A 26,414-nucleotide genomic window follows, 5' to 3' on the forward strand; every position below is an offset into this window, starting at 1 on the left:
TATTAGCAAGGTCTTTCTTTTATGGAGTCAAAGTCTCTGTATCAGTAACTTCTAGAAGACATTATAGTAGAGTGCATAGGTGTGAGCTCTGGAGACATGACCTGGTTTGGATATTGGCTCTGACTTTTGTAGCTTTGCGATTTGGATAAATACATGGGCTTCTTGTGTTTATCAATTTCGGTTATACCCCTCCCCCCCCCATAGGATTCCTGTAAACTTGTAATAGCATTAATCTGTGTTCTAATCCAATAAGACTAGAACAATGTCTGGCCTGGAGTGAGCACTTGAAGCACGTTGTTATTGGTGCCATTGCAGTTGATGCAGAATCACGTTGACATGAGTTCTGTTTCATTTCCCAGTCTGAGCCATTAACCAGGTAGCAACCCATAAAGCACCACTGAGACAAAAGTTATGATTTGCTCTTTCCAGCGTTCCTCCAACCTTTCCAACCTTCACACCCTGGTGGACAGTGTTGCGGTTTGATCTGCTTAGTGTTCCTTTGGGCAGACGGAACTTAATAAAGCGTCCGGGGGGCAGAGGACCTTCTTGCAGGAACACCGCGATTTGCTTGAGAGCCGTCGTGGCTTCACACGAACCTTGGGAATTTCAGTTCCTGTCCCACACAGTGGAACCAGAAAGAACTGGCTTTTTCACCCTTCTTAAAAAACTACTAAATATTTTGGATATACAAAAATATACAAAGAATATTATAACAAATGCCCATATGCCTACCTCCCAGCTTAAGGTACAAAATAGGAGGAGCACTTAAAAGTTCCCTAACTGTGCCTGCCTTTTAGAGGCAGCCGCTATTCAGAATTTAGTATTTATCATTTTCGCATCTTTGGGCCATCCTGTGGCTGTGACCGTGCTCCTGAGCACTGTAAGGCCTCTCCGTACCTGTTGAGGTTTTGCATTGTGCTCCTCCTGGCCGCTCTCTGATCTCCGCCTGCCCTGCGGGGGCTGTGAGATGCCCAGCGGCCTCCTCACTCCGCCCAGTGCTGCCCTGGGTTCATTTCCCACCCTCTGTCTGAAGATTCCGATTCCCGGGCCGCAGGGCTGGCTGCGTCCGACTGCCGCCTCTCCCTGTCTGCCCTGTACAGCCTGGGCTCAGTACTTGCTGTCTGGATTTTGGAAGTCAAAGACCTTGGCTTCTCTGGCTCATGTAGTTGAAAAGTGGTGGGTCTCAATATTTCTTTGTTTGCTTTTTTATTTTTCCTCCCTTCCTCCCTCCCTCCCCTGTAGATTTAAAACATGTATTCAAAAATGCAGTTCACTTTTCCCCCCAGGCTGTGTACGCTCCTCTTTCACCCACTAATTAGCTGTTTCTGGTGACGAATGGAATCAGAAGAGGGGTGGATATGAGGCTGTGGGAAGAAAGGATTGGATGAGAAAAGAAACCTCAGTCAGCTTTTAAAAATAATCCCTTCCAGTTAAACAAACTGGCACTGATGGCTACATGGTATAATTAGCAGCGAGTAATGTCCTACCTCTCAAACTTCATTGCATATGCCTCTCATCTAGGGATCTTGTAGGTTCTGTGACCAAAGGTCTGAGGTGCGAGCTGAGATTCTCCATTTCTACCAAGTTCCCAGGTGGTGCAGGTGCTGCTGGTCCTGGGCCAGGCTTTGAACAGCAGGAGTGTATGGACCAAGCACACATTTGTCTCAGACCTGAGTTTGAATCTTGGCTTTGTTGTTTTCATTGTCTCAGGGGGCCATGGGAAAATTAGTTTCCAGTGCAGTGGCTCTCATTCTTGGCTGCGCGTTCTAGTCATCTGGATGCATTTAAAAATCCAATACCCAGGTTGCACTGCAGATTAATTAAATCAGAATATCTAGAGATGGGACCCATGCATCAGTAGTTTTAAAAACTGTCCAGGTGATCTCAGTATGCAGCCAAGACTGAGAACCATTGCTCCAGGGTGGTGGTTCCCAAATGTAGCGTCCATCAGAATCTCCTTAAGGGCTCAATAAAACAGATTTCCCGTCCCAGCCCCAGTGTTTCTGATTTAGTAGGTTTGAGGTTGGGCCTGAGAATTTTCATTTCTGTCAAGTTCCCAGGTGGTGCTGATGTTGCTGGTCCTGCTTTAAGGGCTTAAGTTCTCATCAATAAAATGGGTATATCTTTTATGACCCATTGGAGAATCAATGAAATAAAACACTGAGTATGATGTTTAGTATTTCGTAGACAATCAAGAAACAGTGTTTGCTTTCTGTTATTATCAGTAGTTATATTATGTCTATGCTTAAGTTAGGTGTTTAGTTAATCATTAGATATTTGACCCATAATGTTGGTTCAGCTATTCTTACTAACATCTCTGTGTCATAACTTCTTACCTAAAGAATAATTTCCAAGTCTGGTTAAATTTGTGCCAACAACCTCTCAGAGGGATTGAACTCATCCTCTGGCTACAATGATGTTCTTCTCAGGGACTAGCTTTGGTTCAGTTTCCCAGACCACATGTATACATGGCCAGTTAGCAAGTACACAGCCTACCTGGGTGAGTCTGGTAAATCTGTCACGGTCCCTATCTGGTTCTTTTTCCCAAGAAGAATGCTATAGGCTGTGCCTTCCAGGTAGCAGAGCCAGAAGCCCCAGGACTTGAGTTTGTTTAAGACCTGGTGGTCTCCAGATGGGCTGGCAGATAGGAAGGGGAGGGGCTGGGTGACCCTCCTCAGGCTTGATGCTCTGTAGCAAACACCTTTTCCCCACTGCCTCCCTGGTATCTGCAGTAGCTCCATTGCAACTTCCTTCCTCTTGAGCACTGTGTTTGCACATAGCTCTTTCCCAGTAAAAATGGTTCCCAGGTGGTATTTTCTGGCCTGAAGTCTGCTACTTCAGTATCGTCTTTGTTAACCTGAGAATACTGCCCTTTGGGTTCTGCAGAGGAGCACATCATTCTCACTAAATTCACTGTGTCAAAAATGACTCCTTGCTGGGCTTTGGAGCTTCAGTGGTGAACTGCAGCTATTGATCTTGCTTCCAGCATTGTGAGTAATACAGACAATACAGTTTCTGGGTGCCTCCTCTGAAAACTGCCCAGATTTTGGACTTGAGCTTGATGCAAACTGCATTATAAACAAGCCAGGCTTGTGCTGACAGCACTGAAAGCACTTTGGGATAAACATTTGTGTTTGCTAAAAATTGTCTCTGAAGGATTGGACATATCTGTGCATTTCTGGGGGTGTTTTAAAGCTTTCCTTGACCCAAAAGCAACGGGTTCCTACGTGTCTCACATATCAGTTCCTGGTACATTTCTAACATTAAGTTTTAAAAGGAAAATTGGAATTAAAATGTAAAATCTTGTGTAATATTGACATGCATCCCTTCTGAAGGATAACAGTTTAATTGACAGGCTGTTGACTGTAGAGAGGAGTTTTAGGCTTTGGTGTGACTATTGCTATCTCACATTTGTTGTCTAAGAAAAGATGGTAATTATCACTAAGCAATTGCTGGGTTAATTAGGTTTGTCAATAATTCAGGAGGCAATTGGAGCAGAGTTGAGACAGGCTTAGAGCCAAGCCTGTTATTGTTTCGTGAAACAGTTTGAGATAGATGTTCTGAGGTCAACTGCTCTGACTCGAGTAATGTTCCACCTCTGGAGTTTAGGCAGCTGCACCCAGTAAGAGCTCTGTGTTTATTAGGATCCACTGGCCATAGGCCATTAGATTCTTCACTGTTCTAGAGTGGAACCTAAACTAAGGGAGGACCTGTCCATTAAGGAGAGATTAATGCGGCAGGTCCATTTGAAAACAGCCTATATCTATGTGACAGTTACCAATATTGCGGCCACGTCTTATTAATGGCCTTTTAATGGGATGATAGAATGTCGAATAGAATGTGTACACCAATATTGATTTTTAAATATGTACAAGGAAGATACTTTTGTAGCAAGAGTAATAAGAACAATAGCTATAATAATAATAATTGTGATTCTAGTATATTGAGTATCCCCTATGTGCCAGGTACTTGTATATGTGATCTCGAATTCTCACAATGACTCTTAAAGGGAAGGGCTGTTAACCACATTTTTGAGGAAACTGAGACATAGAGAAGTTAAAAGATTGGCTCAAGGTCACATTGATGATAAATGACAGAACTGGGAATTTAACTCAAGACTGTGGGGCTTCAAACCTGCCTCCCACTGAGGAGGCAAATGGTTGAAGGGAAAAATGGACCACAGGAGCATTTTGAAATGTCAGAGCTGATATTCCACCTGTGCTGGGTACTGAGGTGTAAATCTGAGCTTCTGGCTTTACCTTTGTTCACCAAGGAAGATTCTGCAGTAGAGTTTTCTGCAGATGTGTAGGGGAAGAGCCAAAGGCAAGGTTGGCATTAGGTGAACATCTTTAATTATCACAAAAATGTTGGAAGGTAAATTTTCTTATCCCTGTTTTACATGTGTGAGAATTGAGGTTTAGAAAAAAAAATCTTGGTCAAAGTCATATAGTTAGTAAGCAGATAGAACAAGGTTTTAAACTCTAGTTTGTCTTAAAATTTTGTAAAACATGGAAGGCAGAATGGACCCCCCTGGGTTTTTCAGCATGTGTGCCCATGTTTGAGAACTGTAACTGGATTATGCAAGTAGAAGAGCATGCTGATTTGCTCACAGTCATTTTAAGTTAGTTCTTCTACTCTTCTGTCCATTCGTCTCTGTCTATTTACCTGATGTAATTTGCTAGGAATGCCATAACAAGGTACCACTGACTAGGTGGTTTAAAGCACAGTTTTTCCCCTCACAGTTCTGGAAGCTAGAAGCCCAAGATCTAAGTGTTAGTAGGTGTGGTTTCTCCAGAGGCCTCTCCCCTTGGCTTGCAGATGTCTGCCTTCTCCCGGTATCTTCCCTCTGTATGCGTGCACCCCTGAGGTCTCTGTATATTCAGATTGAAGTAGGGCCCATCATAACTACCTTATGTAACATAACCTCACTTCTTTAAAGGATCTGTCTATCCATCTACCTATCTACCTACCTATCATTTTAACATATAAAAATAGAGAGAAAATATTCTTTGTACTTTAACAACCCTTTATTAGATCAAGTTGAAATCTCCTCTGTTCACTTCTGCTCTCTCCTTCCTTCCCTCCCAGAGATAAACATTATCATAAAATTTTATATGTATAGTTCATTTTTCCTACTTTACTACATTTGCTACATGCATATTACACTCATAAAAAATACGGAAATTCTGTACTTTTAAAATGTATGAATGGTACCATACAATGTGTATCATTCTGCAACTTGCTTTTGTTTTTAAGATGAATAGATATGATGTTGAACCATCCTTGAATTCCTGGCATAATTTGCCATGTCCAAGTAGGATTAATTATTATTTTAAAAAATTTAAAAAATTATTAAAGTTTTATTGGGAGTTTTACTTAACATTGGTCTATTAGTTACTTTTCCAGACTCACCTTGCTTGTCATGCATTCCGTGTTTTGTTTTGTTTTTGTTTGTTTGTTTTTACCAGCTTGTAGAAATGAAATAGTGGACTTCCACTTTGGGAATGGCAACATGATTTGTTCCATGAACCTACTCTTCAGCAAAACAAGCATAAATTTTGGAAATTCTTTTAAGAAAACAACCATTTAAAATCTCTGAAAATATTGCGAAGGGCATATAGCAAATAAAGAAACATTTATTTATGAAAATCTACTAAACCTTGGCAACAGCAGGTAGGATCTGTAGGATTTGGACCACACCCTGTTCCCTCTCTCATCTTTTCAGTTCATTGTGGAGAAAACCTGACAGAGTGGAAGGGTAAAATAGACATTTCAATAGTAATAGGTGGAATCATCCACATCCCACTTTAAATAACGAGAGAACAGCTATACAGAAGATCAACAAAGATATACAAGACATGAACAGCACTGCAAACCAGCCAGTCCTGAGAGACATGGGCAGAACCCTACACCCAACAGCAACAGAGCACATTCTTCTGAAGTGCATGTGGGATATTCTTCAGGTCAGGCCACATCCTGGGTCATAAACTCACAATAAATGTAAAAGCTTCAAAATTATACAAGGTATATTTTCTAACCACAGTAGAATTAAATTATAAGTTAATAACATAAATAAATTTAGGAACTTCACAAATATGTAGAAATTAAACGTGTTCCTAAATAGCCAATGGGTTAAATAAAGAATCACAAGAAAAGTTAGAGAGTACTTTGAGATTAATGAAATTGAAGACACAATGTAAGAAAACTAATGGGGTGTAGCTAACGCAGTACTTAGAATTTATAGCTATAAAATGTATATGTTAAAAAAGAATAAAGACCTTATCCCAGAAGCCTAACTCTCTACCTTGAGACACTAAAAAAAGAAGGCAAACTACACCTAAAAAAGCAGGAGGAAGGAAATAAAGTTACTTAGAGTAGAAGTTAATAGAATATTAATTCTATTCTTAGAATTAGAGAATAAAAAAAAGAAAATATCAAACATGGTTCCTTAAAAAGGTCAACAAAAATAAAGCACCTTTAGTTGGACTGGCCAAGAACAAAGAGAGGATTCAAACTGCTAAAAAAAGGAATGAAAGGGAATTACTGATAACCTTGTAAAGTTTTTAAAAAAATTATAAGGGACTATTTATAAACAATGGTATGCTGATAAATTAGACAAATTAGATGGAGGAAATTTCTAGAAAATGAGCTAAAATTCATATGAAGAAGGAAAAACACAGAATAACCAAAATACTCTTGAAAAGGAAAAGAATAGTGTTGCAGGCTTGGCTTTTACAGCCTACCATGGACTACAATAATCGAGGGGCCAGGCCGTCGCAGTGGGGGAAAGAAAAGTCTTCCACACACGGCGCAGGGACAATTGGGTATTTGTGTGCAACAGAATAAATCTGGACACTTCCCATCATATCCAGAACTTTACTCAAAATGGATCTGAGACCTAAATCTAAGAACTAAAACTTTAAGATGCTTAGAAGAAAACATGGGGTAAATCTTTCTGCCTTGAATTAGGCATTGATTTTTTAGATATGCACCAATAACACAAGCAACAAAAGAGAAAATAGGTGAATTGGCTTTCTTCAACATTTTGCTTCAAATATCACTGTCAAAGTGCGAAGACAACCTACAAACTGGGAGAAAACATTTGCAAATCTCACATATGATAAAGGACTTGGATTTAGAATAAATACAAACTCCTAAAACTCGATAATAAAGACACATAACCCGATTGGAAATGGGCAGAGGATGTGAATAGGCAGCTTTATGTGCCCATAAGCACTCTAAATTCAAAATGACACGATCTAAATAAACTGTGTTCATTGCTCAGCTGTGATTTGAAGACCACAGGAGAAAGGGAAAGGTTCTCAGTGTGAGGCCCCAGGGAGGCTCTGTCCTGGGTTCTGAATGTCTTCCGAAGTGAGTCTCCCTGAGGTGACCCTGACCGGCAGGCACTGTGCTGTGCGTACAGGGCGGGTCTGCCTGACATGTCGGTGTCTCAGTGGGTGACCCCTTAGGCCTTGAAACTAAAAGTGATGAAGAAGAAATAGTTCTTAAGATTTTTGAAAATTGAATGAGAAACAGAAAAGTCATATATTCACCTAATTTTAAAAGTGAATGGCTTTCTTACATTAGAGGCCCCCCTGAGCCGCCCAGTTAGTGCACCCCCACGTGGAGTAAAGACACACACTTATACTCTCACTCGAGCCTCTGGCACCTTACATTTTAGCTGATTTCCTTTTCTCTAAGTGGCCGGGGGTAATGCATGGGCAGTCAGTAATTTCTGAGCACTTTCATCTTTACAGTACACATGTAATGAGCTTATGTCTCCCTTCTTTAATTACTTCAGCAATGGGTATTATATGACCCCACGTGAAAAGGCAGATTTAATTAATATTGCCTCTTAGAGCTCTGTGAGGAGACATTTCCCCGATTTGTCGTATAAATTTATAGACTCCGTCATGGATATCACTCATGCAATAAGTGCCCCAGGAACCGGGTGCTAAGCAAAGCCACTCAGCAACCTGGTGCCAAGCAGGAAGCCAGGCTACAGCTTTAGTTTCAAGGTAAAGCCCCGGGTAGGACGGGAAGAGTAGGTGTAGGTCATCTCCAGTGTTACCAGCTTTGTGACAGGCTGTCCTCCTGACCAGAATGAAGGGGGAGGTGGCGGTGGAGTCAGGTTCTTCTGGTGTGTTGAGGAAGGAAAGAAGGAGCACAGGAGGCTTGGGTCACCCTTAAGATTTTGTTATTATCTTTTAAAACATTTTACAAATACTTCTTAAGGATTTTTTTTCCCATTGTGGAAAACTGGACAACTAGAAAAGAGTTTAAAATGTAGAAAACTCCTAACACCCTGCTGTGTCGCATATGTTTCCTAACAGGCTGCTGCTGCTTTTTTAAAAATATGGTTGATAGTTTTATATATAATGTGTATCTTCAGTTTCACTTCAAAATCTTCACAAATATCACCCTAATGCCTACAAAACAGATTATTTAGATATGGCTAAAGTTAATTACTCATTTCCTTCTCAATGTTCGTTTTTCCAGAAAGAGATAATGATGGTTTTTGGGTGCTCATCAAATAGTGACAGCTGACCTGCCTTTTCTGCAACTCTGTCACTCCGTCTCTAAATGAGATTCTGAAGTATTACCCCTCTTGCGTCTATTGCAGAATCTGTACTCATCTAAACATCCAAAACTGTCACTGGCGTTTTGTTGAGGGGGAGAGCTTTGCACAGGAGATTCGGGATCCAGAAGAGGAGGCCTGGGGTTAATAGTGGACTGAGTTTTATGCATTTTAATTACTGAAAAACCCAAATTAGATTCTCAGATAAAACAGCATCAGGTATTAACAGGGGCCAGGAGGTCAAAGGTGCCAGAGCCCTGCCAAGTGTACCAGCCATCAGTGCTGTAATTGATTAAAGCATCAAAGGCTAATATTTTCTAATGTGTCACCACAGCTCTTCTCATTAAGTGCAACATTTGCCTGCTGCTGTAAAACATGCTGAAATAATTGGATTACTGGTGATCATAGGGAAAAAAATAATGTCTTCCACGGGTATGATGTCAAAATGTTTTAAAGGAAAAAAAACTCAAGATACTTCTTTCACAGCCTGCTCTCACCCTTCCTGCACTCCAGCTCCTCGCCGCATCGCTGACAGGCAGGCAGGAGCCTGGTTTCTCTGGGGTGGCCACGGAACGTATTGAATGCCTGGGTCGCTGATGTGTTTCCCTGGAGGTCTTTAGAGAGGGAATGTGTCTGTATGGCTGTTTATGTGGAATATCAGTGAGGAAGCTTGTTCAAGGATCTGTAGATTTTACAGCTTCATGGCGGGAGCTCTGGGATGGTAGAAGCCCTGCGTTGGAGATGTTGGTCTTAGGGTTCCATGTCCTGGCTCTAGTGGTCATCTGACTGCACCGAGCTGTACTTCCTTCATCTGTAAAAATAAACAAGTTGAATTATGAACTCAGCAGCCTTTCGTCTTGCTTCAGTTTGCTGTGAGAAGATGTTTTCTCTCCTCTAGTTTCCTAGAGAGAACAGAAGATCTCATACATTAATTTCAAAAAATGGAATCATTGGACATGCCCAATTGCCTGTGGGTGGAGAGGACTGTGAAACCCAGGAAGCTAGGAGCTGGTGGAGGGTGCACCTTAAAAGGTTCGGTCACTGACTGCTGGGAACGATGGAAATTAATTGACTTGCCTGTTGCTGCCCCCCCCCCCCCCCCCCCCCCGAATGGGAGATCCGAGAGAGGGCCTGTCTTGTTCTCAGCTGTATCTAGTGCCTGGGACTGTTCCTGCAACACACAGTTGTCAATAAATATTTGTTGAGTGAATGCACCTGTTGAGGGGCTGGATAAACAGGTTTGCCAGTAGCAGTTTGTAGTAGGAGATGCAGGTCCATCCAGTTACTATCCATAAAGGAGGAAAGACATTCTTGGCATTTGCCCTCACCTTTTAATTGCCTTTGTGCCAAGGACTGAGATGGAGGTGGGTCTTTGTGATGGGCCATTATTAACTAGAGTTATATTTTAATTGACTGATGACAACTAGGTTGACTCAGGGATGCAGTTCAGTCATTAGAAAGACTAGAAATACCAAACTGGCTCTTCTCTTCATTTTGTGGTTCCTCCTAGATAAGCCCTAATCGCATGGTTCACATATCTATCTGTGCATCCTTTAAAAAAATTTGAGTATTTTACAGAAAAATTGAGAAGATAGTGCAGAGGTTCCCATATTCTTCACCCAGCTTCCTGTTAACATCTTACATTGATATATTTGTTGCAATTAATGAACCAGTATTGACACATTGACTTAAGTCCGTAGTTTCTTCAGATTTCCTTAGTTTTACCCGATGTCCTCCCTCATTTTCCAGCATTTCATCTAGGATAGCACGTTACATTTAGTTTTCATGTCTTTTTAGGTTCCTCGGGGCTGTGACACTTTCTCAGGCTTTTCTTCTTTTCAGTGACCTGGACAGTTTTGAGAGGCGCTGCTCAGACATTTTGCGGGATGCCCCCAGTTGGAATTGGTCTGATACTTTTCTCATGAGTAGACCAGGGTCGTGGGTTTGGGGAGGGAGACCACAGAAGTAAGTGCTGTTTTCATCACACAGCATCAAGGGTGCACACTGTCAACATGCCTTAGCACTGTCGCTGACCGATCACCTGGCTGAGGTGTGCACGTCCGGCGTGGCCACAGGAAAGCTCCTCTCTCCCCTCCGTTCTTTCCTGTCCCCTTCGGAAGGAAGCTACTCCGAGGCCCACACTGCGGGAGCGGGGAGGTGTGTCCGCCTTCTTGAGGGCCGAGTGATTACATACGTGATCTGCAACTCTTTGAACAAGAAGTCTGTCTCTTCTCCCCCATTATTTATTTTGCTCAACCATTTATATCAGGATAGACCCGAGGATGTTTATTTTATACTGTAGCCATGGTAATCCAATACTATTTTATTTATGCTGCGGCCCAGGTGGTTCAGCATTGGCTGTTGGGGAGCTCTCTCAGTTGGCGCCTGTGTCCCTCTGATATGCCCCTATCAATGTGGGTATTTGTTTTGTTTTGCTTTTTTGTTTTTTTTGTACTTTCTTTCTGCTACTTGGAGGTGCCTGGGCTCATCTTGTGTATTTCCTACTCCTGCCCTCCTTGAGTCACGTCTGCAAGAATGCACATCCTTTAGAAATGTATTTTTTTTCTTCCTTGAGGATGTTTTGGTTCTTGTTTTCTGCTTTAGCTGTGCTCAGAAACTTTCATTGTTACCTTCTCAGTATGTCGGTCCAGAGGTGCAGGCATTAGAAAAAGTTCTCAGGTTCTATACTGAATAAAGAGTTTAGGAATAGACTTGCAATTTCTCTTCTGAGGCTCCTATATCACCGGTGTCAAATGCGGTAGCTTGTTAACAAGAAAGCTGCTACCCAGAGAGGGCTTGGAAGTGCCAATTAGAGTCAGATCATTTATTTATAAATGTACGAATTCATTTCATGTTTTATCATGGGGCAAAGCATGCCTTGCCCCTTTAACTGTCAAGATTACTGAGCTGGGCAGGCAAATGACATGCTCTCCAAATGACACTTCTGACTTCCACAGCTGCCTCCCTGCTCCCCAATGGCTCCCACCTCTCCTGAATTCACGGAGGGTGGGCTTTTTATTGCATTTAAAGATTGTTTTCCATGGAAAGAAGAAAAGATGAGTTTCCCTTGGTTAAATAATGGGTGTGAAGAGAGCAGTTTAGGCACACAAGGAGGGTAATTTTAACCCCGGGCAAGTTCTTGAGTTGCTTAATTGAGTGATATTTTTAAAAAGTGGCAAAATATAACACACTTTCTTTGCTAATCATTCCGGGTCTAGGCCTTGTGAAGGAAGCCTTTTCCTGGTAATGTGTACGTTTTGAAAGACCAAAAATAATTTCCGATGGAATTCTCCAGGGTGTCCTGTCTGGCTGGGGAGCAATTTCTTTCAGCCTGGGGGGAAGTTGTACATTCAGATCCAGGAAAAAGAGGCCGTCTCTGGCGGCTGCCTCTTGCTTCTGGGGACGTGGATTATTAGTACCCTCTCTCACGGCGGGACTGCATCTCAGTGGATTGGCTAGAGGAAATGTAAGTCCACCCTCTCCTCACCCCAAATCAGGCAGCAAGTGAATTATGCAGGGAGTACTCAATGAACAACACCTACACCTGTCACAGTATCCTGAACACGATGGGCGATTTGAACACTAGGAGCAGCAGTAGTTTAGCTACTTCTTAAAAATATGGCCAGATACACTAGGGAAAGGAGCAGGGAACTCTCATTTCTGGTTTCAACTGAGACACCCGATGGACTTGCCAGTAACTGTCAAAGGCACAATTTTAGTTTTATAGATACTTTGAATAAACTTGAACTGTGTGTGTATGTGAATGTCCTTCTAAAGAGAAAAATGTTTTTTAAAAGATAAATTACTTGAAATATCAGAAAGCTGTTGATCTAGGTTGATTGAGACCTGAGAGCTCCAAATTCTTGCTGCCTATAGCATCCTTTAAAAATTTTTTTTTCATCTTGATGAGTCTTTTGACATAAACTTAGAAGTTTCTCTCCATATACAGAATGAGATGCCACTGCTGTTGGAATTGCTAGCCACCATTTGATATATTAAACTTCATTTGTCCAGTTATGTTCAGTGCCCGCCATGAAGTAATTACCAGCTATAACTGTGGTTCAGGCGAGGTCAGCTTTCCCTTTGAATAGCCTCTCCTTTACGTAGTGCTCGGCTTCTGAATTACCCATCAATCAGAGGAAATTTCTGGTGACATCAGCTTTCTGGACTTTCTTCTCTGGAGTTCAAGTTTACCTGTCTCCTTTGGCTTGGGTTTGGGTGGGTGGATCTGATGTGATGAGAGTGGAGGTCTCTCGCCAGTCCCCCTGGTGACCTCACGGGTGGGTACAGACTGTGGAGTCAGCGCGCAGAGCCGTTGAGCTGAAAGGCCGCCTCTACACTTGCCATTTCCAGGTGGAGCTTGAGAGATACATTAAAGTTTACCACGGATGAAATGCACATAATGGCGCAAGGCAAAGCGTGTGACAGCCTCCTGGCAGGATTCATCAATCATCCCAGGCTTTTTTTGGCGGGGATAAAGGGCTCTGCAGGACTCGAGTAAGGGTTTACGTCCCAGGAATCTTGGTTTAGTAGAAATATATCCTCTGAGTTATTTTTTATTAATGGCTCTTTGGGGAGAAAAGGTTGTAAGAAAATTCCCCCTCTTGGACCATGGATTTATTACTAAAAGCCCATATCGAATCTCTCGATCCGTTAAGTACTGTGTGTTACTATACATCATAGGTGACTATCTTTGGGGAAACAGTGACATAGTGCATAAGACAGACAATACTTCGTGGATTGAAGCCATTTACTCCACTGTAGCACGTCTCTCTCTCTCTCTCTTTTTTTTTTTATAACCAAGACTGATCATGTAGTTAAATATTTGGTCAACTGCCATTTGTGAATATATTTGCTACTATTTTAGCAATTTTCAAAGATTAAAGAACAGTAAAATAGTCAGACTTTTAAATTAGTCCAGATTTTCACCAGTCTTTTTTAGCTAAAAATAGCTAATATTCACTGTTCTTGGTGTGCTCTAGACACCCCATTAGCTGCTTCAGGTACGTTTCTCCTGATTGTTACCCATTTTCTCTGAGGCAGGAGCACGTATTGGTTTCAAGTTAATGAATCGATCATTGAGGCTCAGAGACATTCAGCCTTTTGCCCAAGGTTACACAGCTTTTCAGTGATGGGGCCAGGATTTGAACCAAGGCAGGCTGCCTATGCTTTTGACTCTTACTCTAAACTGTCTGCCAAATAATAGAAATTGCCTTTGTGGTCTAGTCTAACCTTTCTCTAATATTCCAGATATAGGCCAGCTTCTGCTTCAACGCATCAGAATAGGAATCTCTCTAGGTCCACGATAGTGCTTTGTTACAGAAAAAAAAAAATTAATCTAAAAATATCCCCTCTTGTAGCTCTTATCTGCTGCTTCTGGTTTTGTCCCTGAGACTAGAATATATGAAAACACATTAGGAGCTGAAAAGCTGTGGGTGGGAATTGAGTGCTTTTGTTTCAATCATTATTGTATGAAAGGCGCATCCTGCTGTGGGGTAGCCCCGCATGTATGTGAAGACAACTCTCATGGCGCTTCAGCCCCACCCGTCACTTTTCCAGGCTGAGCATCGTCAGTCCCCGCAGGTACCTTTCACAGGAAATCATAACGATAGTAAATGCAGTACCTAACAATTCCAGAGCGTTGTGCCAAGCGCTACGTAAGCGTGAACCACGGATTCCTCATGGAAACCCTGTCATGTTGTTTCCACTTATAGTCGGGACAGCTGAAGCTCAAATCAAGTAGGTTACATGCTCAGGCCTTGTAGACAGCAGAATTGAATTCCAAACATGAGTCTGTCTAACCCCCAAGCCTTCACTTCTGCTGTGATGCTCCTGGTGGCAACACTCGCATGGTCTTTCTGTTGCTGAGCCCTAGCTAGACCCACTGGCAGGTGCAGGTCCAGTTAGTGTGCCCTGTGCCTTCCCTTTCCTTCCTGCCCATTGGTCCCGGTGCCCCAACCCCCTGACTTTTCATCTGGATAACTACTCATATTCACTCCTCTGTGTGTGTGTGTGTGTGTGTGTGTGTGTGTGTGTGTGTGAGAGAGAGAGAGAGAGAGAGAGAGAGAGAGAGAGAGAGAGAGAGAGAAAGGCCACGAGCTGCTATCAAACTGGCTGCAGAGTGGATTCCAGTCTCCCAACTCCCATACCTTTTGTTTATCATTCCTACAGGGATTCCAATGGAAAATCAAAACAATGCAAGAATATCTTTATAAGAGTAGCCTCTGGCTAGTCTTTCTTGTTTTCTGTCTGAGAGTATGGTGACCAATTTATTCTAGTTTTCCTGGGACCTTTCCAGTTTTAGCACAGAAAGACCTGCATCTCAGGATCTCCTCAGTCCTGGGCCAGCCAGGACAGTGGGTCACCCTAGGAGGTTAAATGGACAAGCTCTTAAGAGTAGAGGGTCTTTGGATGGGCTTGTGGCAGAAAAACAGTATAAATGAACCTCTAAAATGGAACACAGAATTGTGCATTGATTACAGAGAGGGTCATAGTCACATTGCCAGTAAAGAGCAGATCCAGCTTTCAAACCTGTGCCAACTAAGTCCCAGTTAGACATGGCCCTCCCCTTACCTCACTGACCCTGGTGAAAACTCTCCCAGGCATGGGGTAACCTAGAAAAGGGAAAGTCTCAAGGACTTAAATATCCTTGAGTTAATAAAATTTCTTTGTAATAAAAGATTCCCAGAATAGAACATTTCAGGCATAATCTGAGTAATAAAAACTAAGACTTCAAAATCTGTTCTTCCAGGTAGTGTCTATCAATATACATCTTTAAGATACAGCCACAGCTCTTGGGAGGCAGCCACGTTGCTCTTGACTTTAGAGTCTGAGCCCAGTTAATGTTTATTTTCTTTCACTTGAACTAATATTAATCTGGGTACCTGCCATGTGTATTTTTCTCCACTCTATTATTCAGATTTTGTTTGTATTCTAGATTTTCCTATGGTTAGCATCCATCTATGCATGTAAGCTTAGTGGCTTGTGATACCCAAAATAACAATGTTACAGATGGAAAACAATTGCATGTGCCCTAAAATTATAGATAATTGCATGGTTTGGAAACTTCTTGCCTTTTGCAATATGACAACTATAAATGAAATTTAATGTGAATTCTTTAGAAGTTCGATTTTGCCATCAAGAAACATTGATTTTTTTTCTTGCTGCAATAATAACAGTTAAACTATCTAGTTATCCAGCCTATTTCAGCCTGGAAAAGAATAGCAACAGTACGAGCTCAGGTGTGCTGGAGGTAGGCTCACATGAGTGTCGTTGAGAAAGATTTCTCACAAATAATCTTTTATGCAAATAAGACTTTGCTAAACACCACATACATTGACCTACTTGATCTTCACAACAAACCTATAATCATTAACATTTATAATTAACATTATATATATTACTTTATATTATATATAAATATTATTAATTAATATATTAATACATTATATGTTAATATATATTTATATTCATTATATACTACTATATATATATTTATAATTAACATTAACTTGCGTTAGCTCAATTAATTATCACGATACCCCTGGGAGGAAAGGTTAGGGATACTTTCTAACCTGGCAATAAGTGGCTGAGACTGGTGGAAGTACTCGTTGTTGGCTTTATAAGAAACTGTGAAGTGGGCCTTGCCAGAGCTCAGTGATGTCCCAGAGGACTCAGTCCCCTTTTGTACTCTCTCCCTGCCGACTTCAGGTTGTCATCAGTATATTGAGAGGTGTCCGCAACAATTCTAAGCTTCAGGTCCTCATGTGAACACATCCAAAGCAGGGGACAAAAGAGGAAGTAGTGAAGGGCCCCTTCTCTGTGCTGTTTGCTCATTTTCAGGAAGGAAAGGCCATCCTAGACGACCCGAGCAGATTCCCTTTCTCAGCTCGAGGTTAGCACTAGGTTGTACCAACACCCTCATCTTCCAGAGGGGCTGGAAGGTAGGGTTGCCTTGACTGGCGTAGAAGAGTGGTTCTCACCTCTTTGGTCTCAGGATCTGTTTTCACTTTAGAAACTATTGAGAGCCCCCCTCAAAGGTTTGTTTATGTGGGTCATATCTATTGACATTGCCACATTAGAAATTAAAACTGATAAATATTTTAAATACTTATTAATTTATTACAAATAACAAGAAACAAGATGCATATTAATATTAAAATATTTTTACTGAAAAATAACTTTTCCAAAACAAAAAGTAATTAACCAGAGGAGTGATACTGTTTTCTGTTTTTTTAAATCTCTTAAATGTCTGGCTTAACAACAAACACCTGGATTCTGTATCTGCTATTGTGATATGTTGTTTCGGTTGATATATGAAGAAAATCCAGCCTCACCCAGGTAAGTGTTTGAAAAGTTAGGATATTTTTAAAGCCTTTTTAGATAATTGTATTGACGCTACCCAAATTCACCAAGGTTTTTAAGGATCCTTGCAACATGAAATCTGAAACCATATCAATCAATGTTTTGTACTCTGCTTTGTCCAAGTCTGTTGCCCTCTTGTGTAATTTGGAGTGGCCTTTACCCACATGTGATGCTGTAACATCTTGCACCGGTCATTCGGGAAACACTGGCTCGTTGAGTTACTGGATCTTTCAGTTGTTACATTGTACAATATAAAAGTCACCTTCATCACAAGGCCCTTAATGTACTGGGAAGCTGTTAAACACTCAGTTTAGATTCAGGTTTTCCAAAACTCTCATTTTCACGTGAAAGCTCATATTTTATCATTGGCAGCAAATACTATCAGTTATTTTCTTTGAAATGTGAGCGTCCTGTTGTCTGCCATAACCTGTGTCTGAATAGCCCTGGTTTTCCAGTCGTTCTTTTAAGTACTAACGATGTTCCACGATGGAAAGCAGCCGGCTCGGCTTGTACCTGGAGTAGCCATACGGGCCGCCTTTCCTTAAGGCATAGTCCTTCCGTGTGTCCAGAAACGCTCCGTATGTACCTCTCATTTCCTCGCACACATAACAGTTAAAAGATGTGTATGAGGGCTCAAGATTTAATGGAATTAGTAATTCATTGTAATTGTTGCTCAAGCAAGGATGCCTTTAAGTGAAACCAGCTTTCTGGCGTGTGGGGCAGTACGTGGCTCCTGAGGCAGCTGGATGCCCCGCCGCCGTTCTCTCTAGAGTGCGCAGTTCTACCGGCCCCTGGTTCTCCACCGCAGTGAAATGGGTAAATGATGCCTTAGTATTCTCACGAAAGTACTTATTTCTTGCAGCCTCCCTGAAAGGGGTCTCAGGGACCTCCAAAGTCTAAGGACCACATTTGAAAATTGCTATCTCAGACCAATAAAGTTGGACAGACAGCTGACCAAGCAAAATTAGGGTTGTATTAGCAAAGAAAGAGAAATGGCTGGTGTAGGGACACCCACCGTGTGTGAGAGAAGCCTGGGGCTGGGCTGGAGCACTGCTTTCTGAATCACCGCCTCCTTCTGCCTCCCGGGAAGTGTTGCTAATGCGCAGCCTCCGAAGCTGGTCTCTGGCACTTGTCCTCTAGTCCACACCCCTCCTGGGGTTCATGTCCTCTCCTGTCTCTGCAGGATATTCCTTCTCCTGCTGCCCTTCCGCTGCAGCTGCAGCCAACTTTTTCATTCTCCAGTTACCTGCTGCTCCTTGCTGTTCACACTGTCCCCTGCTCACAGAGCAGTGGTTGTCTCCAGCACTGTCTGTTGAAACCCTCCCTAGACCAAGTACCACCTCCTTCATGCAGCCTTCCCAGCTACTCCATCAAAATGAATCGGTCTGTCTTTTGTGACCTCATTTTATTATAACATGGATTGCACCTCACTGTGTGTTACATATAATTGTGTCCATGCCTGGTTCTCCTGCTAAATTTCAATTTTTGAAGTGGCCCATAGCTTTCTTCATCCTATGTATTGCATTGTTTCTAGCATAGGTCCCTGCACCTAATGGGTGCTCTTAGTTGCTTGTTGGGTAGAATTTCATCCACAAAATGTTCTGATACACAGACAGAGCATGGGGCATATTGCTGAATGCCTGAAACAATCTATTCCTTCATTGGCTAGACATAGCAGAGGAAATTAGGACTGGTCATACATATTCCTCATTAACTTGATGTACATTTTGTCTTCTGAGAGTTGCTGCATAATAGTTGTAAGTGGAGACCATAAATACCATCTTCTTTATCTTATTTTTATTTAATTTTTTGTTTACTTTAATACGGTATATTTCCTTCACACCAGTGTGCATGATGAAGTGAAAGATCATTTTTGGATATGAATTCTTGCTTGACTCGGAGTCTTCGAGGTCGTTGATATGAAAATTTGGCACAGGTGTGTGATTCTCCTGCTAATTTAAGTTACTTTATCAAACTCAATGCCTTATGCAAATGAAATGCCCTGAATTATTTTTGTAAGGTACTAAATACATAATAAAGCTCTATCTCAGTTATTCCTTCTAAAGGCTTGGTGATGGACCGTGTGAGCAACCCGAACGCCTGCAGCGGCGTGGTTAGCAATGGGAGGTGGCGGAGCCTGCCTCACCGTGACTAAAGCGCATTTATCAACCAGCTATAAGGACGCCTCACTCTGGGCTCTAGGCCTGGGTCTCTGTGGAAGGAAGGAAGGAGAAATGAAGTCAGCGAGTGGTAAACTTGTTTTTAGTTAGGTTATTGAGGTATATTTTACGTATAGTAAAACTCATCCTTTTTAGGGGACAGTCCTATGAGTTGTGATAAACACACAAATTTGTGTGACCACCACCATATTCAAGAAATAGAACGGATCACCACCCCAAAATGCTTCGTCTTGCTCCTTTGTACTTGACACCTCCTACTCCCTGGGACCCACTGACCCATTTCTTTGTCTCTATAATTTTGCCTTTTCCAGAGTGTCATGTAGATGAGATTATACAGTGTATTGCGTTTTACACCTGGCTTATTTCACCTAACGCAGTGCACTTGAATTTCGTCGGCATTGAAGCAGGCATTCAGAGTCTCTCCTAGTCCTAGGTAGGATGCCATTCCGTAGATGAGTCGCAGGTGGATCATTCACTGACCAGATGAAGGACATTTGTTTTCAGTTTGGGGCAATTACGATAAAGCCACTGTAACATTCAGGTACCGGTCTTTGAACACAGGTTTTCATTTCACTTGGGTAAATACCAAGTGAAATTGGAGTGGGATTGTTGGGTCATATTACCATGTTTAGGGTATGTTTATACTTATACAGAAAATTACATATAAGAAAAATATTTCTTATAAGAAAATTATAATTATTCATGGTTATTGAGGAGAGCAGAGTCATGGATCACTAAAACAATAGATGGTAATGCTATTGTTGTTTTGTTTGAATAGCCATTGTGTGGTAGCTTTGCAGGAGATTTATCTTACTAATTACATTTTGCTCTAAGCTGATGTTTAAATCAGTCACTGTTCCCTGGGCACCCACCAGTATTGCAGCCAAGCAGAAGGCTGCAGGCCAGAGGAGGCAACCAATTGAGGATATCAGCTTGGCCACAGATAACCCGCAGAGTGAATGACAAGCAGGGAGACAACTGATGGATGCCTACAGTATTCTGATAGTTACAATGACAGTCACCCTATTTTGCTTCTGCAGGATGTTGATTTTTTTCTCAGAGTGCAATATAAGTCAGGATCATCCCATTCCTTAAGGTGAAAGTGTGAAATGTTTTCTTCCGAAAGGCCTAGCCCAGCTTCCACCTCACCCGAGTCAGCCAGCCAGTGCCCCCTGCGCGCCCACTCTCTTTTCCTCTGCTCCGCGGTTCCAGGGGAGAGCGTGGCGTGTAAACGGGCGCTTGTCCTTAGGACCCTTACTGAGTGTGTTCAGGAAAATGAGGTTTGTATAGGAAGAAACAGCGTCTTACACCAGATCATCTGTCATGGGGCTAAAGTGAGTGGACAAGGGCGTGAGTATTTTAGGAGTACAGCGAAGGAAACCTCATGTCCTAGGGTAAGGCAGTTAGGAAGGAACCACGGAAGGGAGGGGAGTTGGAGGCAGGTGATAGGAAAATGGTCTCGTATCCAAGGAGGTTGGAACTTCCTTGTCTCTGTTGTGTCCCCCGGCGCCTGAGGTGGCCCCTGCACCTAGCAGATATTTATCAAATACATGACATGTAGGCTTTCTTTTGTGCCTCATGTTTTATTTTCCTTACTTTTCCAAATTATGAGACTGATCTATACTTTCTGCAGAACCATCAAGCATTATAGATTTGGACAGGGAAGCCTATAGTCTCATTCGTGCCTTGACCTTGAGAAAGCCCTTCGTAAGTTTGCTGTTGTTCCAGCTTTTCATATGCATGCCACTCTCTAGGATACTTGCATCACTGAACAACACGTTCTTGCATCTCAGCATAGTGTCCCCCTCATCTTTCAATAGCCACAACAGCCCCTTGTGTAGACGTGCCAAAACTTTATTCATTCAGCCTCTTACGGACTGGCCATTGGGTGGAGAAAGAAAACAGTGGAAGGAAGGAGCGAGAGAGCTGGGAACAGTGGTGAAAGTGAGAAGTTAAGAGGAACTGTTCTTCTGGGAGAAAACATGGACACTGTGAGGAAAAAGTCATTGGCGGAAAATCGTGCACCTATGATAGAAGCCAAGGCTTTCTTAAGGAGGAAATAAATTAGAATATAAAAGCCAAATTATAAAATACCTGGGAGAAAATGTAGGAGGATATTCTTATGATTTCAAGGTAGGAAAGGATTTCTTAAGACTCAAGAACTGCTAAGCATAAAGGAAAGGATAGATGAATTTGACTATCTTAAACTTGTTTACAGTTCTTCCCATTAAAAAGTGCGATAAGGAATGAAAAGCAAGTCACGAATTGGGAGAATTTGCATCACATGTAACTGACAAAGAATTAGTATCCACAGTATATTTGAAAATTGCTGTAATCATAAAAAGAAACAAAGAAAAAGTAGAATAATGCCTAAAAGATAAAAACAGATGCTTCATGGAAGATGTATTTGAATAGTCTATAAATATGAAAAGATGCTCAATCTGAACAGTAAGCTAGGAAATGCAAAATAAAATGTCACTGAGATATTATTTCATACTTGCTCAATTGATAAACTAAATGTATACTAAAAGCAAAAAATCCAAGTTACGGCGAGGACATGAGGGACAGGGGACTTTCACTCACTGCTGGTAGCATATATATTATCACTAGGGAAAGTCTCGTGGTGCTTAGTGTGTTCATCATTTAACACTGTGTAAGCTATTACTTGGTGGCTTAAGATAGCATTTATTATTCAGGTTCCCTGGGCCAGAAAACCTGGCATGGACTTGCTGGGTCCTCTGGGTCAGGCTCTCTCCCAAGGCTATGATTGAGGTCTTGGTTCAGGCTTTGGTCTCATCACAAGGCTTGACTAGGGAAGGATCCGCTTCCAAGCACACTCATAAAGTTGTTGGCAAGATTCAGTTCCTTGCGTATTGTTGGCCTGGGTGGGGGGTGGGGGCACTTAGCTCCTTGCTCTTCTCTGGCTGGAGGCCTCTCTCAGTCATTTGCCACATGGGTCTCTCCATAAGGCAGCTTACAACATGCAGCTGGTTTAATCAGTGTAGGTGTTAGAGAGTGAGATGGGGATCCAAGACTGAAGCCACAACTGTTGTTTTTAAACAGCTTTATTGAGTTATAATTCACATACCATAAAATTTGCCCACTTAAAGTATTTAGTTCGGTGGTTTTTATAGTCACACAGTTGTGCAACCAATACTACCATCTAATTTTAAAACATTTTCATGACCTTAAAAAATATTCCCATCATAATTACAAATGATCTTTGACAGAGGAGTAAAGATAATACAATGGAACAAAGATAGGCTTTCCTAGAACAACTAGACATTCACATGCAAAAAAACAAATCTAGACACAGACCTTATATCCTCAAAAAATTAACTTAATATGAATCATAGAGCTAGATGTGAAATGCAAAACTATAAAACTCCTAGAAGGTAATGTTAGGAGAAAATCTGGGTGACCTTGGGTATGGTAATGACTTTTTTAGATACAACACCAAAGGCACAATCCATAAAGAAATAATTGGCACTCTGGACTTCATTAAAATGAAAAACTTCTCCTCTGTGAAAGGCAATGCCAAGAGACTGAAAAAACCAAGCACAGGCTGGGAGAAAATATTTGCAAAAAAAACATGATAAAGAACTGTTACCCAAAATTTACAGTGAATGCTTAAAAATCAACAATAAAAAAAGCCCTGATTTAAAAATGGGCCAAAGACCTTAACAGATACCTCACCAAAGAAGATGTACAGATGGCAAACAAGCATATGAGAAGAAGATCTCCATCACATGTCTTCAGGAAAATGCAAATTGAAACAATGAGATAACACTCACTTATTAAAATGGCCAAAGTCTGGAACACGGATTAACACCAAATGCTGGAGAAAATATGGACCAACAAGAACTTTCAGGCATTGCAGGTGGGAATGAACAATGGCCCATGTACTTTGGAAGATAGTTGGATGATTTCTTACAAAACAAAACAATTTCTTACTATATAATCTAGTCACTTTGTTCCTTGCCATTTACCCAAAGGAGCTGAAAGCACACCCACAGAAAAACCTGCACACGGATGTTTATTCTCACTTTATTTATAATAGATGCCTTTCACTAGGCGAATGGATAAATAAACTGTGGTGCATCCAGACAGTGGAGTATAACTCAGCACTATAAAGAAAAGCTGTCAAGCCATAAAAAGACATGGAGGAAACTTAAGAGCATCTTACTAAGTGAAAGAAACCAATCTGAAAAGGCTACACACTGTATGATTCCTACTATTGGACATTGTGTCCGAAAGGCAAACCTGTGGAGACACAAAAAGGCCTTTTGTTACAAAGGGTGTGGGGAGGGAGGGATGGCTAGGAGCACCGAGATTTTAGGACAGTGGAAACACTTTGTGCACTCCTGTAATGACGGGTTTCATAGTTCCATGGCACCAGGTGTCTTCTTGCTCGTCCTTGGGGTTTTCTGTTTCTTCTCAGGGCTTCCCCTTCTGCAGGCCTAGCTCAGATGTTTGAGGGGGTCCCAGCATTTGTCCATCCTGGAAGTTGAAAGAGGCACTTCCAACCGCAAGAATCTTACTCAGTTTGACTGCAAGGATAATAGAAGATTGGGAGATTGCACATAACATTCATAATTTTAGCATCTCTTTAAAAACCGCAGTAGCCACCGGCGCTGGGACTGCACTTTGTCAGGCAGCATTGGCCGGAGCTGAGCAATGGCTTCCTATTTGACACAGGCTGTGCTTTCTCCAGTCCCCACCATCTCCAGCCTGGAGACTTCCCACACCCGCACGTTTGGTCCCCATGGTCAATGAGTTTGCAGTCCTCCCTCTTCCTCACTGAAAAGGGCTTCCTTTATTGAGAACATGAGCTTGGGTTTTGCTATTGTAGAGTTTAGGGTTTTTATTTTTTTATTTTTTCAGGAGATTTGAATTTCTTCTCGCCTGTCAGAGAAACGTTTTATTTTTCCTGAAGCAGGTTTCTTTTTGTGCTCTCCAAGAACAGCTTGCTGGCTTGCAAAAAAAGAAGCAGGGTTCTTTGGGGAGCTGTGAGAAAGAGCAGATGCAGCCCCAGCGTGGTGCTCCTGATCCCTGCGAGTGGCACCGTGATGCTGTTTGTAAAGAGAGGGACAGAGAACTTCTCTTCCCCCTGTTTCTCGATTTGCATTTTGTGAGGCACCCAGTAGGATGGTTTGCAAATCACCATCTTCACTCACAGATTTCCTTATGAACCCCCAGCCTACCAGAGGGCAAAACACAGGATGCTCGAAACACAATGTTGTTAAAAGGAATCAGAAAAATGCAGCTCACAACTGTGACTTTATTTTTCTTCAGAGAGTGCCTTTTGTTTATAAGACTTCTGAGGGAGATAAGTGGTTTCTAGTCCAAGGCAAAAAGGAGGCAGACTATTGTAGGAGAGAGAGGCAGAGAGACTGGGCTTCTGCGTTTAGCACCTCCATTTGCTGGCTGTGTGCTTTGGCCTAAATGACTTCATGCCTGAGACTCACTTTCCATATAACCTCTTCCCTAGGGTTGGCCTGGATCAAATGGGGCGACACCTGTGACGTCTCTGACCATCTCCACCTGCCTCTTCTCTCCTTCATCTTTGTGGTTTCCCTTGTCCAGCGTTTCCCATATTAAATTTCACCTCCGTAAGCTCTGGGAAGACCATTACCATCCAAAGAAGAGCTTTGCTTTACTTCTGAACTCAGTTGATACCAGTAATTTAATCACTAGAGAGAAATCTTGCTCTTGCAACAACAACAATAAAACAATTTTGTTCCAGAATTTTTTTAACTAGAAGGTGGGGAACTACTGCATGCAACCATGACCATCTTCATTTGGGGACACGTCCTGGGAAATCTTTTCAAAATGGAAGAAAGACCAAGGATGGATGATCAGAAATCAGGTTGACAAGAGGAGCGAAAGGCAGGCGTGGAGTGGAGGGAGAATATGCTGTGGTCGGCGCTTGGTATTTGCCTCCCTCAGCGTCTGCCTCCCCTTCCACCTTTTCAGAGCCCCTGACTTTTGCTTATGGACTCGTGGTTCTGGGAAAGTTACTCTCCTCCTGCTTCCAGGAGTGGAGCAGTGACCTGAGTCACTCATTCTGTCCCCAACCCCTCACCCATGGTCCTGGTTGGTAATTTAGTCTCTCTGGTCAGTGTAACAGATGTGAGGCCCAGAACGGCTGCACGAGAGAAGTCGTCTTTAGAGATGACCTAGAGCGGGGCATAGTCAGGGAATTAGAGGAAAGTGGGCGAGATCAGCAGATCCAACCGTAGCAAAGCCTCCTTCAACTCTGAACTTCTCAGGCACGTGTACAGTAAGCGCCTGTCTGAATTGGGCCCTCTGTGCCGGTGCTGAAGTGTGGAGCTGACTGACGTGTGCCGGCCAATCGGGGCGGGGGCGCTGAGATTGTGAGGGGCCTGGTGAGGGGGTGCTGGCTTGCTAAGGTGATACTGAATTCTTGAGGGTTTTGGGTGCTAGGCTGAGGCAGATATATGTGGGTGGACATCCGTGCCCTTGCTTGATAATAGGAAACATTTAGTAAACATTTTATAAAGATGCAAGAATGATACTGGCTGCTGAAACTCAGTATCAGAAATCATATAATGAGCCGGGGAAAGACTCTCATCCTGGTTTTCAGCTTTTTCCCTGGAAGGGAGACCCAGTGGGGCCAGTTAATGCTCCGAAGCTTTTCTGTTTCCAGGTGTCACCTCCGCACCCGGCTTCTGGAGCTGCTCCCATAACGCTTAGCAGTTGGTAGGTGTAAGTTAATGTGTTTCCTTGCATTCACTGTACTGATCCGTTTGAAATAAAACGTGTTTCCAGGGTTATAAATAGGAAGTTTAGAACATAGTGTATTTCTTGGTAGGAATTTCTTCCTGTGACATATTTTGAAGTTTGTTTTCCATTTTTTTCTGTTCCTCTGTTCCCTCAGAGTAGTGGTGTTTTTTCCATTTTGCAAGGTTTGCAGCCAACCTCTCTGTAGTGTTTCTATATTATCCCTTAATCAGATATGAAAATACTTTAAACTTTACCTAGAAATTTTTGTAGTAAGTAAAGTTTAAAAAAAGTCAAATAACACTGAAAGGGACTAAACCCCAGTAAGTGTGAACATGGTTGATCATAGTGAATACAAGCCATGGGCAGGTAGTGGATGGCCCAGGCTCACATGATTTCAAAGCTAAAAGACTGTAATATTTACATTTTCAGGTTATATTGCTAAATAAATAATAAGGAATATATGTACTTTGTGATATATTTCAAAGCAGGTTATTTCTTTCCACTTGTACATCATTGGTTTGCAGAGGCAGGGGAACCAGTGT

The sequence above is a fragment of the Miniopterus schreibersii genome, assembly GCF_964146895.1.
Source record: "Miniopterus schreibersii genome assembly, chromosome: 18".
Lineage (NCBI taxonomy): Eukaryota > Metazoa > Chordata > Mammalia > Chiroptera > Miniopteridae > Miniopterus > Miniopterus schreibersii.